The sequence below is a fragment of the Pezoporus occidentalis genome, unplaced genomic scaffold (genome assembly GCF_034315485.1).
Source record: "Pezoporus occidentalis ecotype Australia unplaced genomic scaffold, CSIRO_AGI_Poc_V1 ctg99, whole genome shotgun sequence".
Lineage (NCBI taxonomy): Eukaryota > Metazoa > Chordata > Aves > Psittaciformes > Psittacidae > Pezoporus > Pezoporus occidentalis.
This window is the reverse complement of record NW_026916358.1, coordinates 2,746,993-2,766,823: the sequence shown is the minus strand read 5'-3', so window position 1 is coordinate 2,766,823 and position 19,831 is coordinate 2,746,993. Positions and strand designations below refer to the sequence as shown.

At 38.5% G+C, this 19,831-nt stretch overlaps 1 long non-coding RNA gene across 2 annotated transcripts in view; it reads left to right on the top strand.

The window, feature by feature from the left end:
- LOC134157691 (uncharacterized) overlaps positions 1 to 19,831 on the top strand; it is a 160,462-nt gene that overhangs the window by 118,455 nt on the left and 22,176 nt on the right. For both annotated transcript variants that reach the window (XR_009962420.1, XR_009962421.1), the window contains exon 5: positions 2,304 to 2,453. This is a non-coding gene — a long non-coding RNA (uncharacterized LOC134157691). The remainder of the gene's footprint in view (positions 1 to 2,303; positions 2,454 to 19,831) is intronic.

The window sequence follows — 19,831 nt, the reverse complement described above, 5'->3', positions numbered from 1 at the left end:
TATTAGGAGTGTGCAACATCTTCAGAAACTGAATTCACAAAATACAGTAATGGTATGGATTCTGCAGCTATCATGGCTTTTAGGTAGTTCTCTGAAATTCTTAAATCTTGTAAGTTTTAACCAAAGGGTTACATAAATGAACTAAGGTTGATTTTAGTGGATAACACTTGTTATGTCTGAATATAAGAACACATAGTATTCCAGGCTAAAAATAAGGCTGGGTGAATATAATTACTTGGACTGTAAAATCAAGCATTTAAGACTAAAATATCAGCAGACTAGTTGTATGTGCTCATCTCCTCTTACCCACTGAATGCCTCCACCCTGAATACTGAATTAGACAGAGTCAATTCAAAAAAGCAGTATGCTCATGTCTAACATACTTTTGCAGCACAGTGCATTCATGTAAAAGTGGATAAATTAGGGTTCAGAGGTCTTTCTTAACTCTCAAGTACTATCTATTGCAGCCTCAGGGAAGTTAATTTAAAGTTAAATCTGCTGTAAATTATTTAACACTCCTTATTTCTTGACATTTTCTTATTCTTCCTTAAAGAGTTAGACACTAGTCTTGAACCTTGTGACTTGCAGTACAGGATGCTGTTGCTAGAGTCATCAAGAACTGCTACTGTACAGATGCACATTAGCTGATGAAAGGTGGTTTGTGTCTGTGTGAATGAGGAAAACATCTTGAGTCTACAAGCTGCCAAGAGGCAGCCTGATCTGGCGTACCTTTCTCCTACATCTTGAGCTAAGGATTTTAGAGGGTAGTTTGGGATGGAAACTACTCACTTGGGAACTTTTTATAATGCAAAACCACGGACTTGTTCTCTTCATCACCTACCTCTCCATTTTCTTGGCTTCAGCTGGTCCAGTGTGTCTCTTGGTGCTGGCAGTACCAGTGTGAACCTGGTCTGCAGATTGGACCCTACCAGTGTTTTCCCAAGAGATAAAAATAAGAGGAGGGTAATAGCAATTTTTGTCACTTTGCATCCTGAATGGAATTTCATGGGACAAAGAAAAGACATTTCTGTGGCCCAAGGGGGTTTCTTCTGCTGAATATCAAACACCTTCTACAAACAACAGAAATGTGAGAGATTCTCAAAATAAAAGGTCACAGGGATTTTCTATAATAGAAAGGCTTTAACGACCTGAATACAGGGTGTTGTTACCAGCTGCCCCTACAGTGAATCAGGGAAAATCTTGCTGAGGAGCTTCCTCAGTGTGTTTTTCTGCAGTTCTGAGTAGCCACTAATTCGGGGGATAGTCACCGGAATTGTCCAACTTTTAAACAGGGAGCACAGTATACACTTAGTAGGAGCTCCGAAAACAGAGAAGGGAAGTAAGAAAGGAATCAAGGCAGAAAGGAAGATCATAGTACTTGAGATGGCTCAGTAGCAGTATGCCCAGGCTCACTCTGCACAGATAACATCCATGCGTCAGACACAGGCCATGGCATTTGTTTGATTGCTGGGAAGAGTCCAAGTTTGTTATGAGAAGGGCAGGGAAGGAACATGTTAATGGCCACTGACGGCCTGAGCCAGTGAATGGCCTGGCAGCTATAGGAAGAAAGCAACTCTTCCTCTGCCTACCCCTCACTTGAAAACATAGCATAAACATCTATGTGTGACCAAATTTGTTTTGGAACCTGATCAAGGATAAGACAAGAGGTCTGGAAAAAGGCAAGAGGCACTGTGGCTATACTTGCACCAAACTGTGTATCCCCAGAAAGAGTATCTTCTCTTTTCAAGGGGTGGAAAGGAGCAAGCCCTACAGTTGGACCAGGCCATTACTACCACTCCAGATATTTGTGTGCTTGACGGGTTACTAGCATACGTGGGTATAGAGTAACATCAAGTCATTTCAGCATGTGGAGAACATACCAAGAGAAGGTTCCCTCCTGCCCTTCTTTTTCCCCTAGCCCCAGCTCCTTCTAGCTGTCATCATCCCCATCTGGCCATCTCCATCGTTATCTCCCACCCACCCCTTCCTCAGGAATTTACAAACTCCATTTCTTCACTCTGGTAGTATTTCCTTTATTTCTTTTCTGCTCTGAGTACAGGAAGGCATAGGAAGAGGGACAGCACCTTCACCCCATTCATTTTCAGAACAAAGAATTTGACTTTCAGACCTGAAGGAACGGGAGAGTGTGTGTGTGACCCATTTGTGCTCAGGACATGTGTAATGAACACAGTAAGAGTTCTGATAGCTAGTTCTATCATATGGAAAGCCAATGATAATTAATAGGGACTTTGAATATTCATGAGTATCAAAGTAACAATGCATTTATATTTTTTCTTCTGTAGATAAAAAGAACTAATATTGTTGGGATGCCTAGGACTTCAAAGTCTGACTTCACATTAAACACGAGACATGTCTTAAAACACGTACTATGGATCCAGGAGAACACATCTTTCAGCATTTGAGAAGTATTTAAAATACTCCAGCAGATGAAGGTAAGAAAACATTCATTTCAGCCAGTCTTTCACTTTGATATGTGCCGATGAGTACAGAAATGTGAAAATGAAACAACTTAAGAATGTGTAGCTCAAATTACATATGAAAAACGTCCATTCAAAGTGTGGATTTAATCATTTTTGTCTTAGTCAGCTCATTCTTTCAGACACCCGCTTCCCATTCCAGGTTACAATACTTACACTGTAGTGTAGATTACTATAATTAACAGGTTAAACACATGAAAACAGTTTTTTCCCCTTGATATGCCTTTGGTTCCTTTATTTTGCTAGCAGTTATACAGTAGAGTCACTTCCTACAAAGGCGAAACAACTGCCACAGGGTTTCTTAGTGCTGCTAATGTTCTTTTCTTTCCCTCCAGTAATAACAGTGAGAAATTCTTGTCTGCAAATAAAAGAATATAATAGAGAGTATATGTCAGGAAAAATATGTTAAAATTTGTATGTATAACATGCATAGGTACAGATTGCTTATATTTACAGAATAGCTGATGTTTGTTTTTATTAAGAAAACACAAGACCCTTTCTCACCTCATTGTAAAGAGAAGCTCTCTTCCGAGCCAAAGAAGCCCCACCAGTTAGAATGGAATTTAACTCTACAGAATAAGAAAACAAAAAAAAAATCCTATAAATAGCTTTTGTGCTGTGATACTTATAGCAAAGATCAACATTGTTCTTACTTTGTTTTCTCCAACAACACATGCCATGTGGCACATCTGTAGATTTATTTATTTTTTAATCATATGTCCTGCTGGTTATAACATAACTTAATGTACTGGCTGCAATTAACAGACTGTCAAAGGATCAACTAACAAGTGCTGATAAGCTTCATTTAACTAATTTGAGGAGTGGAAGTTTGATTTTCTTCTTTCCTTTTTTTTTTTTTTCCAGGAAGGTAGCTTGTTTCCTTATTTCCTGTCAAGTGAGACAACTCCTGTGACCTGTAGTGAAAAGGGCCCTTTGTAATTAAGGCAGTGAGCCTCCAAGTGAACAGTTCTCACAGTAAGGGGGAGTTAAAAAAAAAAAAAACAAAAAAGAAAATCACAAATCAACAAAATAAAAAAAAAGGAGGATGCATGACACTGCTTAACTAAGTAATCGGAGCTGAGCCAATTTATTTTCCTGCAGGCCAGTCAATGTACCATGAGCACACAGAACCTCTCCCTTCATTGGCTTCGTGTCCATTTTATGGACCAGCGAGTCTATTAAGATCTTGGTGAGTGGCCCTATCCAAGGGCAGGACTCTTTCCTCGTCATCTGCCCATAGACTACCAGAAACTGATCAGCCGTGTTATATCAATAACGTTCTCACACCAGGTTGTGTAAATTGATCTTTTACAATTTCTCTCAGTGACAGTCTCTGTAACCAACAAGATAAATCATTCCTCCTGTGGCTTTTTTATTGATTGTTGAGACCTGTATAAAAATTACACTGCTCAAGCTGTGAAGTGAACATCCTCATAAAAGAAGACTTTCTATTTACAGTCAAAATACATTTGGTCCAGATCAAGCACAGATTTACTATCCCAGGACCATAAGACACCAGAATTTAACTGATATTCAAAGTGGATGACAAAGTAATCCACAAAAACTTTTCAAATACAAACAGTGCACTACAACTCTAAGCAAACAAGCAAACAGACAAAAAAAATGTTATAAAGTCTTTTTGAAGTAAAGGCAGTCATAATAGCAAACCATCTGTTAAAAAAAAATGATGCAGAAGAAGCACAGCAATACGATCAGCCAGATTTTTCTTTTTGCAATTGCTTGTACAAATACTAATACAAATTGCTTTCTGATATCATTTTATCATCCATGCAAATATATATATTTTTTAATGAAACAATAAGATTTGAGGGCTCCTTACCTCTTCAGGAAAGAAATATTCTATAACTTTGGAAGATCTGGCAACTATAATAGCATTCTAGTGAAACTGATTTAAGCTGCTGTATAGTATTGGCTTTACTCTTTTATTAAAGTAAGAAATCTAATGGTGTTTGACATAGGCAACCAAATGCATCTGTCGGTTTTAGGCAGTATCAATTCCACAATGATTATATTCCTTTCACTTTATAACAGCATTTTAATTCTGCTAAAATAGTCACTAACTTCTGGAGGTTTTAATTATTTAAATCTCATGCTAATATTGTTTATATGCACAGCTGAAAAGAGAGTCTTTTGAGGCAGGTGGACTTATACTGAACAAAAGTGATAAATGTTAAAAAATCAAGCATGCTGAGAGAATTAGAAAGTGATTTGGAGAGCTGAAGAAAAGATATTAGATACCAATTACATTGTGTGTACTGACTAGGTCTGTGACTTTGGATAAGACACTTGCTAGCCAATACCTCAATTTACCCATCTGTAAAAAGGGTATTACAGGATTGAGAAAAAAAAGGTCAGACCCATATCATGCTAGTATAAATCACTAGAGATATACCCAAGTCAGCCTTATCCTCCGGGAAGTGTTTGCCACGCACTCTGAAACCCTTGATGATAAGACCTACAAGAATGCAAGCTGTTGTTACTACAATACCCTGACACAAAAATGAAGGATGCATTCAAGTATTTCATGTTTTCAGAAAACTGTGCAGCCACGATTAGTGCTGCCTGGGAGAGTGATGTACCAAGAAGACTCTCAAAATGAAGTATTTTGTTAACGGCTCAACATAGTTACCATGAGATCCAAAAAGTTAAATTTTTCTGTTGCTATCAAAATATGTGGTAGAGCTAAACACCTGTGATGCTGGAGAAAAGATAGAAAAATCATTCAAAACATTCTGTTTAAAAAATTGTGCACACATAGCTAGATGTTACAAGTTTAGAACTGTTAAGTTCTAAGCCACACTAAATTATTTAAAATGACAAAACCATAGGCAAATTTTACTATTCAGAAACCAGTGGCTCAGTCTTCACTATAGAGAGAAATCTCAGAAATAAGATGTTGTTCATTAATCTGAAAACTCAGAGTATGAAAGTTATGAACTTTTTGCTAATGCTATAAATCTGTCCCTAAATGGCAGAGGCACCTCTCTGTTTGCTCATGAGCAAGACGATTTCCCCATTGAAATGGAAAAGAAGGAAGGCAAGGAGATTTTTGTTTGTTGGTTGTCGTTTTCTTTTTAACACACACGGTTATCACTGCACTCTTGTCTTAAGAGGGAGCTGACTTCAGAATAAAATGTGGTGGCACTTTCCATTCACTTCTCAATTCCTCTTCCTATCCCTTAGCAAGGCATTTTGAAAGGGGAATAGTTGAAACAGTATTTATTAGAAAAAACTTGATTAGGAGAAGTCAGTTCAAGGCCCAGAATCCAAATAAAAAGGAGCAGTGCAAACAAGTGTCCCTTTGGACAGTGAAAGTAGTGAAATACAAAAATTATCTTAAAGAACATTTTGGCATACTTTGGCAAAGAACTTGAATTATCCAAAACAGTAGATTATCTTTTCATTACTAGCTTTATTAATATGCTGCTGTCTCGTATCTTAGTGGCAAACTGATGAAGAGCATCAGTATGATTTGGGATTGAGGGGTTTTCTTTGTTTCCTTTAGGCAAGAATGCAAAATAACTGGAGCTAATTTTTAGCATCATCCTCTTGGTTTCTCTTAATCCTCAACTGTGATGACTCTTCAAGCAGCTCATTGGAAGCAATTGTGGGAAAAAAGCCATTCTCTTTTCAGCTGTTCTTCCAAACCCTAATGAGTTAACAATTGAAATACAGAAAGTTGCTTCAGAGGTCAGGAGAGTATATTCTACACAATGGTCGCAGCATTTGAAACCATGACAGCACTATAAATTGACAAACTAAAGCAGAGCGCTTGGTGGTCTGAAGTGGAGAAAAGAACATCAGCCAAAAGCGGTAAAAAGACGAGCCATGAAACCACACAGAAAAAATGAGTGATTTTTTTCAGATCACCTTGTTAGAATTTAGTGTATCGGAGGTCAGACAAGTAGAACAATAATAAGGTCCAAGGTTGAATACCAGTGGGGAAGCTTAACTCAGGAGCTCCAGGTCAACCATGAGTGAATGAGGTAGAACAGTGAAACAGTAGTCACCCGGGAAGGGAATGCACAAAAGTCAGGGGGTTAAGGGGAGGAGCTAACTGGTTATCAATTAGACTGAGAAAGCCCAGGCTCGAGCACCTGGGATAGTAAAATAATCCCAGTGTGATGAAAGGAGATTTTTCTCCTATGCACACTTCTTGTTTTCTGGTTTTCAGGTTTTGAGAAATTAGAGATGTTGTGGAGCTGAAGATCTTAAATCTGTAACAGATGAGAAAATGCAGGCCAGTTGGAAGCATCTTCCCCATGTCTTCTGTGCATATGACAATATTTTCATCCTACACGGGGCAGTCTGCTGATATAAAGGAGGCATAAAAATAAAGTTCTTTTAAAAATATGAACAAACACATGCACACGTGCACACACACACACACATGCACACACATATGCCCTTATAAGGGGTTGTATTTTAACTTTTTTTCTTTTCCTTTAGGAAAGGAAGTTTCACGCCAGTTTTATTTTTAACTTATGGGGAAGTATTTCTCCAGATCTGTGAAGAAAATTGCTTCAAGTGATGAAGTAGAGAATATTTAATTGACATTTTACAATGTAGATTGTATATATATGTGTGTGGTTTTGCAAAATACCTGTTCAACTCTGTCTTCCTATGAACATGCATAGCGTGGTTTAGCTGAATTTTGGCATTGATATCATAGAAGTTAGAACTAAAGACCCAAAACAAAGCAGATTGTGTCTTATATGCTATATTTCAGACTACACTGAAAATACTCAAGCCGTCCTTAACTATCCACTAACATGGACACCTGTTTTTTCTACTATGTAGACTTTCTTGTATGGATTGTTGTGAAACATGAAGAACTATAGTTGTTACCTCTGTATCCACCTGTGTGTACATGAGGTGGGGGTGTGAGCATGTGTCCATGCAACTGAAGTTTTGTGTAACACCTACAAGATATAAATGAAATATTATTCAGGCCTTATTAGCAATATGTAGTAAAAAGGCAAGGATGTATAAGGTCAGCTAAAGTCAAGCTCTAATCATACTCTGTAACCAACCACACTATTTTTCTATTTGTCAATTCTTAATTTCACATTTCTGAGAAATTATATGATCCCAGACTGCTGCTAAAATCAGCAAAACTCTTACAAGCCGAGTAAGTCTCACCAGCTGAAATAAAGCATGCAGTATCCCTACTATCCTCTGGTGTGTTCATGCTATTTTTTTGGGCTACGAAAGACCCATTGTGTAGGTATTCTTATAACTTTTCAAACTCCTTCCCTTTTGCCTTTCTGGATCAACAGTATTAGTGCAGATAAAACGCAGGATCACTGCTGGGCACACAGGTACTCCCTGCTCCATAGCCAACCCCTTCCCATCGCCACCAAAGATGCAGGCATTACTTTGCCAAGTAGCAGCTTTCTGCTTTAAACAAGATCAGTTTTCTGACCTGAAAGCTCCTCTTTCAAAGACTAAAACAGAGAAGCCTAGAGACAAAAAAAAATAAAATAAATAAATAAACAAACAAACAAAAAAAAAACAACCAACTTTTTTCATCAAGAGAATGCCATTGGTGGCCCCTGAAATCTAGCAGGACTGAAAATAAAACATGGCATACTTAAAGAAGCTGGGAAAGGGAAAAAAGTTTAGGAAAGGACCATGTAATTCAAGGACTGCAATTTTCAAGCTCATGACTGGGTATTGTGCTTGTTTGGGAAAGATAATTGAATATAAAGCTATGATCTTATCACATATACTTCAGGAAAGAGGTCACAAGTTCTTCACGAGTTCATTTAAAGATATGGTTTGTCCAAAGGAAAAGGCATTTGGATTTTATATATTTCTCTCTAAATGGATCTTTTTTGATATCATTAGACAGCTAGATCTACATCCTGAAGCCTATGGGAAGTCATGCTAAATTTAAGCAAGGGAATCGAGAAAAAAAGGATAAGAATGTCCCCTGTTTTAGGAGAGGAGATCCTTTATAAAATACTCCACAGAAGCATGGGTGGCAATAGCATTTCTTTTGTGTGCAACAGGGGAAGTTGGATTAACTAGCATTAGGATTCAATATGCTTTTCTTAGAGGAAAGTTTGTTTCTCTAACTTCACACAAGTAGGAAAAGTGGTGCGCCATTCACTTTAATTACCATTTTTTCCTTCTTGCAGAAAAAGTCAGTTTCAAGCTCAAGTTGATAACATCTGTCCAGGATGCTACTCCCAGGAAGACAAATCATTGTTTGCAACATTCTTTACTAGCGTTGCTTTTACTGTCATGATTCAGTAAAAGTATGTATTATTTTCCACTGAAGATAATGGAAAATTAGTTCAAATTAAGACATATACATAAGTAAGACAAAGCTCTCCTTAGGTCCCCAGCAGTCACTGAGAGATGGAGAGATTTAAAGATTTGAAAAAAAGATAACAATGTGGATTTTAGAATTGTTGGTGAGGGTTATCTCCCAAAAGAGGAAGACACAACTAACATCCCATCTGAACTTTAACAAGTAGATAGTGGATGTTTGCTGGAGACTTCTACAGGAACACCACCATGAAGTACTGATGAGTTAAACCAAGAACATGAGAAACATAATGTTCAGTGTGATGGGGAAAGGAAACCCAGTAGAGGGACTTGAGCTTGGAAATTGGTTATTGATGATATCTTTTCAACAGACATAAGCAGGAAAAAACAGCAGCTGCCAGTGCTTGAAAGAAAAAAAAAATGCAGTTCTCCAGGTGAAAGCTGAAGTGAGTTGTAGGTAAGTGATGGAGACAAAGAGAAGGATGCATCTTAGATACGCATTGCAGAGAGTTAGCAAAATTCAGATATTGCCTGAAGATGAGAGATCAGGAATAGATGTAAATCAGCGATGACAATAACCGTTACACGTGTGTTAACAAAAAAAAAGTGGTTAAGGCACATTTGTTCTGCTATATAGAATCACAGAATCAGAATGGTTTGGGTTGTAAGGGACCTTAAATATCACCTAGTTCCACCCCTACCCCCCACCCCGCGATGGGCAGGGACACCTTCCACTAGACCTGGACACTGACAGCCCCGTCCAACCTGGCCTTAAACAGTGCCAGAGATGGAGCAGCCACAACTTCTCTGGGAAATCTGTTCCAGTGTCTCATCACCCGCATAGGGAAGAATTTCTTCCAAACATCTAATCTTAATCTCCCCTTTTTCAGCTTAAAGCCAACCCTCCTTGTACTGCTACTATATGCTGTTGTAAAAAGTCCCTCACCAAACGTCTTGTAGGGCTCCTTTCTGGCCTAAAACAGAACTGATACGAAGTATATGGCCCAAAACAGAGTTAATAGCTATATTAATGTTTGCAGACAAAATTATACAAAGATAAGAAAACAGTGGTGGAAAAAGAGAGAATGCAATCAGGAAAAGTGTTGAGGCATCTTCACACACAAGAGAAAAGGAGTGTTTGGGGGATCTAAGAGAGGATATAATGAAGAGATATTAGAGTTTTAAAACAGCTCAAAGGAGATAGAGCATAGAAAACTAAATAAAAGGAAATGGTCACGTGAAGTTAGACATCAATTAATTCTGCCCTGGAAGAAGGAAGGATGCCCAACAAATTTCATTAAGAGTCATGCCAATGAAGACTGATGGATCCGGAAGTGCTGAAGAAATAAGTGGAAGAAAAGGAGTTACAGATAGCCATTATATATGGTTCAAAGTGACATGGTCAAGGAAATGGGGCTTGTTGGGTATGCAAGAAGATCTGTAATGTTTTCTTACTTGCTTGCTTGCTTGCTTGCATTCATAATGGGGCAAAGACTAAAACATATTTGTCTTGGGGGAAAAAAAAGCAAAAAAAGAGGACAGGCATTCCAAAACATGAAAGAAGTACAGGAATATGTGTTGGGTAAAGGTGATCTGGGGATGAGGTGGCAGTGTCTGCTATGACGTGAAATGCTGAGTGCTTCCTTTGAGCTCCTGAAGAAACTGTGCGCCTCCAATAGGAAGCAGCCAGTTATTTGATGTATTTGCCCCGTTAGTGGGAAACCCTTGCCTGTCACATGCATCTGGCCCTGCAGCTGTGGAAGAGGGACTCCTGACCACAAGAAATGTCAGATGTAATACTTTAACTCCCCTACCTTCAGCAGATTTAGATTCTTCAGGTATAAAAATGGGTCTTCAGCAGTTAAAACGTCAATAGTCTCTTATCAGTGGCATCCTATTAGCTGTGCCTCATTTTCCTGCACAGTTAGAAAAACATATAAATAGGTTATGCAGATTTATCAGTTTGTTAGACAGCAAGACAAGCTCTGGTCATCTTATAGTATGTCTTAGCACATTTTTCCCAGATGAGTGAAGACCAAAATGGCTGATCACATCTTTGTTAAAGATTGCAGGGGGAGACACTAGGAAACTGTGGGAGTAGGAGTTCAATGAAGTAAATCACATGAACTCTCCCGTATTAGTGCAGAGTGGCAGAGTGGACAACCAGCATGATCCAGCCTGTTTTCATAAAACCTTTGAATCCCTGTTTATGGGCTCTAAAGGGCTCTAGATGTGAAAAAAGTGGCTAAAACACTATGCTTAAAAACTACAGAGCTGGTGTCAGACAGCCCTGTTACACAACCTTTAACACAGAAAATATGCGAAGCATATTTGGCAGTAGGGAAGAAAGATAGATATAAACACAAGATAAGTCGTTATCATGAAGGCTATAACTCACTCTTCTCAGCCATAATAAAAAAAAAATCAGTCCAGAAGAAAGACTGCATAGTTTTAACAGATTTTGCAAAACTGGTGATACTGGGCAAATAAACACAGACCACACTGTTGCAAATAGCACTTTTTGTACAAAGACAATACTCCTTTGTGGCAGTGCTGGATCAAGTTTACACAATAAGAATTCTGTGGGAAATAAAGTTAATGGCACTACCACCAACTTATTTCTGAATTCAATATAGAAAGATGTCTAGCAAGTGGGCAGTCAGAAATGAAAGCATTACCTATCCCCTTTCAAAAAGGGACAAAAAAATATCCTTAGAAAGTTCAGTTCATTCTGGCGAGGGGGTGGAATGATTTTCACTGTTTTCTCATCAGCTAGAATGCTTTTCACAGCCAACAAATCACAAGGTACAGTTAGATATAAGACCACTTCTGTAGGAAAATGTGTTCCTGTTAAAAATGAATAGAAATTATAGCAACAGAAGAAAATGAAACTTGCAAGCCCAGAGAAATAAAACAACTTCTTATTTATGATAAACAACAGGGGATTGTTGTAGGTCTGAAGCAATCAAAAGAATCTTGCAACACAAAGCAAATCTGAACAAAAATAATAATAATAATACTTAGAATTCAGACTTTTCATTTATTGGATTGTTTCTGTACAACAAGCTGTACAGAATAACACAATACATGCTAATGCTCTGGAATTAGTAAAGAAACAACCTAGTTGTAAAGGAATATAGAGCTATACAGAGCAGAGAGCTGTTATTTTGTTGGTTTGCATGTTTCTCACTCAAATACCTATTGTATGTACTTTTCTTCTCTGTCCAAAAAGTGTTCCTCACATTAGTTTTTAAGAGTGTAGGAGTGCATTTAATGATTAACTGGGAGAAATAACTGCTCAATAATACATTACCATGTGTGGACCTAAACTGGATCACAGTCTTTTATTTCAGTGGCTTTTCAATTCCCTTTGTTATTATTTTTATGGTATACTCCCCAGTCCAAAATCTGACTTCTTCCACGGATTATGATTTGCGCCTTTGTTCACACTTGATACATTTGCTAAACTCAAAGGTGTGAATATAGCTTTTTCTCAAGGCCAAATCATAGGTCACATAAAACTCAGTAATCGCTGTCAGATTACAAATTTCTCCTTTTTAAAAATTTTCAAACCTCTAACAAACTTTATCCCAACCTGCTCAAAAAAAATCAGCATTCCAGTGGTACACAAGTCAGGACACTATTTGGTCTTATCCCCATGTAAGAAAAACACTGCCTGCCTATCAAAGTCATCCACAGAACTGAAATTGCTTACAAATCTTAAATTCAGGTACATTTGATGCTTAGACTTTCTTGTATTATTGTAATCTAACAGGAACTCTCCAGAAAGATGGTTTGAAGGATTTGTCAGGGAAATATTATTTCTTTTTTTATCCTCAGATTCAGTTGCAAGCACAGAAGGAAGAAACATTTTCCTCCAAAAAGTTTAGTACAGCTTGTGTGCCCAAAGCAGATTTTTCTTCCTCCTTGAAGAAAACCAACAAGCTTATTGTCATTGGAATAGCTAGAGAAAGGGAAGGAATTGCCCTTCCATGTCATTTCAAGTCTGTCAAAATACACCCTGGCTCTCTTCAGATACTGACGATCCGTCTCTAATCTTCTATAGCAGAATCTTCATTATCTTGCTCAGTTATTAGGAAATAAACATACATACATAGCAAATATATATTAAAAGCTGCTCATGTGCTAAAATTTGCCTGCATGAGAAGTGTATCCATGAGTTTAAATAATGAACACCTCTGCAGTGTGCAGTCTATCTGAACTGACCTTTGAAGCTTTTGCTTGCAGAGAGAAAAGGGGACAAAATTCTTTGAACAGATTGTCATGACTTGTTCACCTAAGTCTTTCAAGGGCTACTGGACTGCCAAAAAGTGTATTTTATTCATTAAGGAGGTGAATATGAATTGGAAAGTTAATCACAAAATATCAATAAAATGGGGGAAAATCATGCAATAAAATTACACTTACTCTCAATTTTATTGAAATTAAATGGAAATATTTTTTGTAAATGAAGGTGTACAATGATGCTGGAAAAGAATATATATATAAAACCTAGAAGAGGCAGAAATTCTCTAGCTACAAAGCATAAGCCCTTCACTGGTTGTCTGGAATAAGAAAGAAGAATCAAAAGCTGGGTATTTCCATAAGTGTCTTGTTCATACTTCATTGCACCTTGCTTTGAAGTGGGTGGCTTTGATCACTGCTCACAGGACAGTGGACCAAATGGACTTCCAGTGTGATACAACTTAACATTCCTGTGATCCCAAATGCCGCAGGATTCCTTCATGCTAGAAGACATTCAGCATGATGGATAAACTTTTGAGAATTTTCAGGAAGTAACAGATACCCTAGATCATTTTTCTCTTTCCCTAAGAAATGTTTTTCTCAGCTTTGTTTGTATTATTTTTGATGTCAATATTCTTCTATTTTTACTGCCACAGCAATAGCCTCACAGAGAAGTTTATGAAACTGGTGAATACACGATTATAGAAAGTTGGTCAGAGAGAAGCTAGTGACAGGTGAATGAATCTGTGTGGTTTAAAACCCAGTTCTGCAACAGGACAGACCAACCCTGCATTTTTCTCCTTTCTTTTTACCCAAAAGCCCCAAGGGAACATGCTCACATAACTGTTGTATGCTGCAGGAAGTGAAAGTTTTAGTCAGAATACAGCTGTATCAGGATAACCCTGGTTCTCGTGGATGTGTTTAGGACCAAATTTTTGTATTCCTTCTCCAAACTTACACAAACTGAAAATCAAGAACTGCAGACCATTGCTGACTAAAAAGTGCATAAGTCAAAGTCACATTGGTGTGACCCTGTGATTTTTGTATCTGTCTTTTGCCCAGGATTATTACTTTTAATTTGAACTGTTCAAAGTGATTTTTCTCTCTTTCTTTTTGGCACAAAGCAGTGTTTAGGGAAATGCTTCTGTAAGGAAACAAAATCTCCTTCTTTTTGTGGAATCCTCTAGACAATGAAGAATATTGAATTATGTCCTCTCCAAATACATATTTAATTTCCCATGTTTCCAAAACTGTCTGATAATATTAGACTGTTCCTCTTTCTTACTTTCTTTCTGTATGTATATATATATACACAGAGTATTTATACTCTGAATCTTTTTTTTATGTTGAAAAATTGTCTTCATCACTGGAATAACTACTATTAGTGTGTTTCATGCAACCTTTGGGTCTCCTATAAAAGTCCCTCACTCTTCATGACAGCTGCTCTTCGTCCCGAAATTATTGGACCCATGCCAAAGTTCTTCACAGTTCAGCAACACTTGTTCAATTCTTGTCATTCTATCACAGACACATTGATTAAATCAATAGAAAATACTTAATAAACGTAACTTTTATTTACTAAAAGAAGACCACCAGCTTCCTTTTTGAAAGGGAAACATTTTCAATGAAAATTTCTTTTCCTAAAATCTCTTATTATTTTCTGAAATATTAATATTATAAAAAAAAATAGTTTTTCTTTAGGTTCTCTCCTGTCTCTCTCTCTTTGCTTTTTAAGAGTTTATTTCTTGTATGTCAAGGAAGGCAATATATTAACAGCGCATACGTTATTTTTGACTCTTCACTTTCCACAAATTTCTTGATGATATCTAGTTTGTAAAATCATAAAATATGAAAGTAAAGGAGGCTGCTTGAAAAACTGTCCAGTTGCAAAGACAGCCCAAGGCTGTTCTTTCCCTTCTTGGACATGGATGTTTGCACAAGAGTGTACCTTCTTGGTGATCAAATAGCAGGATTTTTTAACCTCACTGTTCTTGCAGCAGGTCCTGAAATCCAGACAGAAACCTCCATTGCTTTGGTAACTACTAAATGCTTGCACATTGAGCGATACAGGATGACCGGGAGTCATGTACCTTATGGTCTGCTCTAGCAACACAGTGTCCTGGGTAAATTTCAATATTCCTATATTTCTTTCACCTGTAAGTGAGTCTAGTTGTCTGCAAGACAGCCTCTCACACTGCAAGATTTTTGTGCTGTAGAAACTAAATTCAGTGAAACACAACTTTCTAGGACCAGAGCCAGGTCACTCTCAGTTCAGTGGACTTATCTTTGAATTCAGAATTAAGGCCTCATGCATGTCTCTTTCATGAGAGGCAAACCGCATTCTTTCAGTGATCCATTCCCTAAAGTATCGAACTTGTGCTACCAGTAGACTGCATCTTTGCACACATGATGAGACTTTGCTGGCAAAAATTGCTGTAGAGTTTTATTCCTCCTTGACTGAGTAACTGTCACTTCCAAACTGATGTTAATTGATGCCTCCTTGCTGTGGCAGTGGGAGTTTCAGAACAGATGTTAATACAGCAATGAGCATGTTAAAGAAATTAAAAATAGAAAAAGACTAACTTCTGCTTACAGTCTATATACTACTGCAGATTTATTGAAAAACAAAATAAAGAATATACTTAGCTGCTGGAGAGGTGTCTGAGGTTAACACATTGGCTGCATTTCTCAAACCAAAGCTATATGAATAGACCTAATTCCCTTCCTCCTTAAGTAGCATTTTAAATGTACCACATATCTTTCTTCTACACGAGGTAAGCATCTGGGATAGTAGAGCCTACTAATACTAGTAGAGCACTAGTATCTAACATGAGAGGCACAAGTCAACTGAACTTAGAAAATATTGCTGTTAAATAATTACAGAGTATCTTTAAATTATGGCTTACTGTTTCTGAAAATGACTGTATCATCCATCAAAGTATACTGTAAGCTTTTTAAATAAATGTATCATGTAAATGTATTTTGTAATATTACATAGAATCAGAATCATAGAATCGTTAGGGTTGGAAAGGATCTTAAGATCATGTAGTTCCAACCTCCCTGCCATGGGCAGGGACACCTTACGCTAAATGATATCACCCAAGGCCTCGTCCAACCTGTCCTTGAACACTGCCAGGGATGGAGCATTCACAAACTCCTGGGCAACCCATTCCAGTGCCTCACCACCCTAACAGGAAAGAATTTCCTTCTTATATCCAACCTAAACTTCCCCTGTTTAAGTTTTAACCTATTACCCCTTGTCCTGTCACTATAGTCTCTAATGAAGAACACCTCTCCAGCATCCCTATAGGCCCCCTTCAGATACTGGAAGGCTGCTGTGAGGTCTCCATGCAGCCTTCTCTTCTCCAGGCTGAACAGCTCCAACTTCCTCAGCCTGTCTTCATACGGGAGGTGCTCCAGTGCCCTGATCGTCCTCGTGGCCCTCCTCTGGACTTGTTCCAACAGTTCCGTGTCCTTTTTATGCTGAGGACACCAGAACTGCACACAATACTCCAGGTGAGGTCTCATGAGAACAGAGTAGAGGGGCAGGATCACCTCCTTCGACCTGCTGGTCACGCTCCTTTTGATGCAGCCCAGGATACGGTTGGCTTTCTGGGCTGCAAGAGCACAATTAAGCCGGCTCATGTTCATTTTCTCATCAGCCAACACCCCCAAGTCCTTCTCCTCAGGGCTGCCCTGAATCTCTTCTCTGCCCAACCTGTAGCTGTGCCTGGGATTGCTCCGACCCAGGTGTAGGATCTTGCACTTGGCATGGTTAAACTTCATGAGGTTGGCATCAGCCCACCTCACAAGCGTGTCAAGGTCCCTCTGGATGGCATTCCTTCCCTTCAGGGTATCAACTGAACCACACAGCTTGGTGTCATCGGCAAACTTGCTGAGGGTGCGCTCAATCCCACTGTCCAGGTCAGCAACAAAGATGTTGAACAAGACCGGTCCCAACACCGATCCCTGAGGTACACCACTCATTACTGGTCTCCAGCCGGACATTGAGCCATTGACCACAACTCTTTGTGTGCAGCCATCCAGCCAGTTCTTTATCCACCGCATGGTCCATCCATCAAATTGATGTCACTCCAATTTAGAGACAAGGATGTCATGTGGGACAGTGTCGAATGCTCTGCACAAGTCCAGGTAGATGACATCAACTGCTCTACCCCTGTCCATCAGTTCTGTAGCCATACAAAAAAAAATGGATACAAAATCCATACAAATGGATTTTTTCATTTGTATTCATATTTAATAGTAAGTCCATTATTTGAGATTCAAGATAAGATAAATCTAAATATTTTATACTGCCCCATAAGTTATACAGTATAGTTTAATGTTAAGATTTTACTAGACAGTTACACAGTACTCAGTTTTAATATGGAATACTTCATCATATTCATTATTGCCTATTTAGACTCATGTAAACTGACAATCCTGAAATAAGCAAGCTTTAAAATGTTAATATAAATGTTATGCCTCTTTTAATTGCAACAGACATCTCATTAAGTAATTCAGTGCTGATGGGACCTCCTACCAATACACAAAAAAACATGCTTTGCCCAGCTTTTATATACGGTACAATATGATGGAAATATTTTTTTTTCCACAATGGCGTTCATCAGATTTCCCTTTGCTCTCCATAGAGATGCCTGTGTGAGGAAGCCCTAGCGGCAGTCTGACTCAGTGGGCTGGGTAGCTGGTTTAAATCAGAGCACTGTTATCAAGTCTGTAACTGCCTGCTCGATATTAACTAGCAGGACCTGTTGGACACAGCACCGGACAAATGAGAGCCACCTAGACCATGGCCATGGTGGAATTAGTTCTTCATCTAGGTGGAGAGAAAAACATGCATGACATTTTCATTAACCTAGAAGGCAGAAACATCTGGTTACTTGGTTCAGCTCATCAGCAGGAGAGCCTGTGGTTGATTAGCCCTTCTCTCAGTAGTAGGCGTTACTACAGTCAGTGGGAATTACTAAACATGGTTTCAGAGAACTGACGTTAATTTGGCTTGCCAAAATAATATGCAATTTTTTAAGGAGTTTGTGTTAATTAGTTGTATAATTTGATGTGATGTGATTGGGTTTGCACAAAGAAAAGCAGAACGGGGTTTGCTATTAGAAGCTGCAGTAGGAGAATCAAGAGGTGGCACTTAAATAGTGCACAGTATGAATTTGCAGCGGTGAAAGGCCTTAGTTCATGATCTAATTATGCAACGGGATTCCCTTTCTCAAAAGCTAAAAGCCTTTTAATTCATATTTTTTCTTTTGAGATATTTTATTTTGATTACTGTACTATTAATTCCTGTGCACCTACTATTTTACCACAGTTTAAGTCAATTTAGATATCTCATTTTGGCCTGTTTTGTATAATATTCCATTTTTAGCAAAAAAGGAATAAGTAAAATGATAAAATTAGGCAATTTGTAAATTGCATAAATCCTCATTGCATTTCTCTGCCTGCCTTTTACTCTTCATTCACTAACTCTTTCCCCACTATTACTGGTAATTTAGGTTTCCTTACTACCTGTGAAATGGTAATCAGTGGTAGTACTCATGTCAGGATTACCATTTCTGCCAAGCAAACCTGTGTAGTCTGGGGACTTAGAAACAGAGATGAGGTAGTCAACATCCTCTCATCAAAAAAGCTTTCTGCTGTCAGGTGTTGGAAAAAAATTTGGAAGGTTGCACTGAAGGTTTTCTGCTGAGGGCTCTGGCTGAACTAAAGGGCTGTTTGGGTTTTTTCCCCAGGATTTACTGGGTATGAGATTAGATGATTGAAGCAAATCTCAGAAATAGCATACCTTTCCACATTTCCCTGTTCTTCTCATCTTTCTTGTTTGTTTGGATGTCAAGTACTTTGGGCTGATGGTTATTTCTTCTCATGGGTTTGTACAGTGCTCTGCAGACTGGGTTGCAAGTCCTGGCAGTAGCCTCCAGGCACAGCTCTCATAGACATGCCAGCTAATTAACTCACAGCTCTCCCACTCTCTGCCACCCCCAACCTAGCATTTCATATCACCTCCAAAAAGAATGTTATTTCCATGAGGAAGTCTGAAACATACAGTACAAGTTGTTAATACTATCCAAATTTAGCCACATACCTATTCAGATTTGTCTCGTTAAGCTCTTTGTGTTGTTAATGGCTACTGCTTCAGATCACCCCTGAAGAGAGACTGTCTCCCTCCACTAATTGTCAGGTGCCAAAAGTTAGGCAGCATGGACATAGCTTAGGATTTCCATTTCTATCCTTCTCTTGCAGAAGACAGCTTGATAGCTGTGTTTGAAACCTTCTCCCCACTTGGGATGGCCAAGAAGTAGAAAGAAACTTATTTGTATGTCACTTGAGAGAAGTCCTCTGGAGACTTACATTTTCTATAAGCTTACTGGGCAATGGGGAGCCTTCTTACACACTGCTGAAAGTTAGCCTGAACCTTGCATGATGCACAAATTTCTCAGAGATGTTCACAAATCTCAGAATTGCCTGAAATCTCATACAATGCAGGTTTTCTAGGATACAAGGTTCCCTTATAAATGTTTCACAGAGCTCTCCTCTTCAAGTTTCTAAAAAGATGCACTGCATAATTTATGGGATGCTCTGTTCAACATCCAGCCTCTGTGAAAAAGCCCCTTAGTTTAGGAACGACTTCATACAGAATAGTGAGTCCACCAAACACAAAAGAGAGAAGAGTCATAATAGACTCTTTGTCTGAACCATCAAGGCTTGGGAGACAGGAGCTTCCTAGCGGCAAGTTTTAAGAACCAGAAGTATAGAAAGACTTG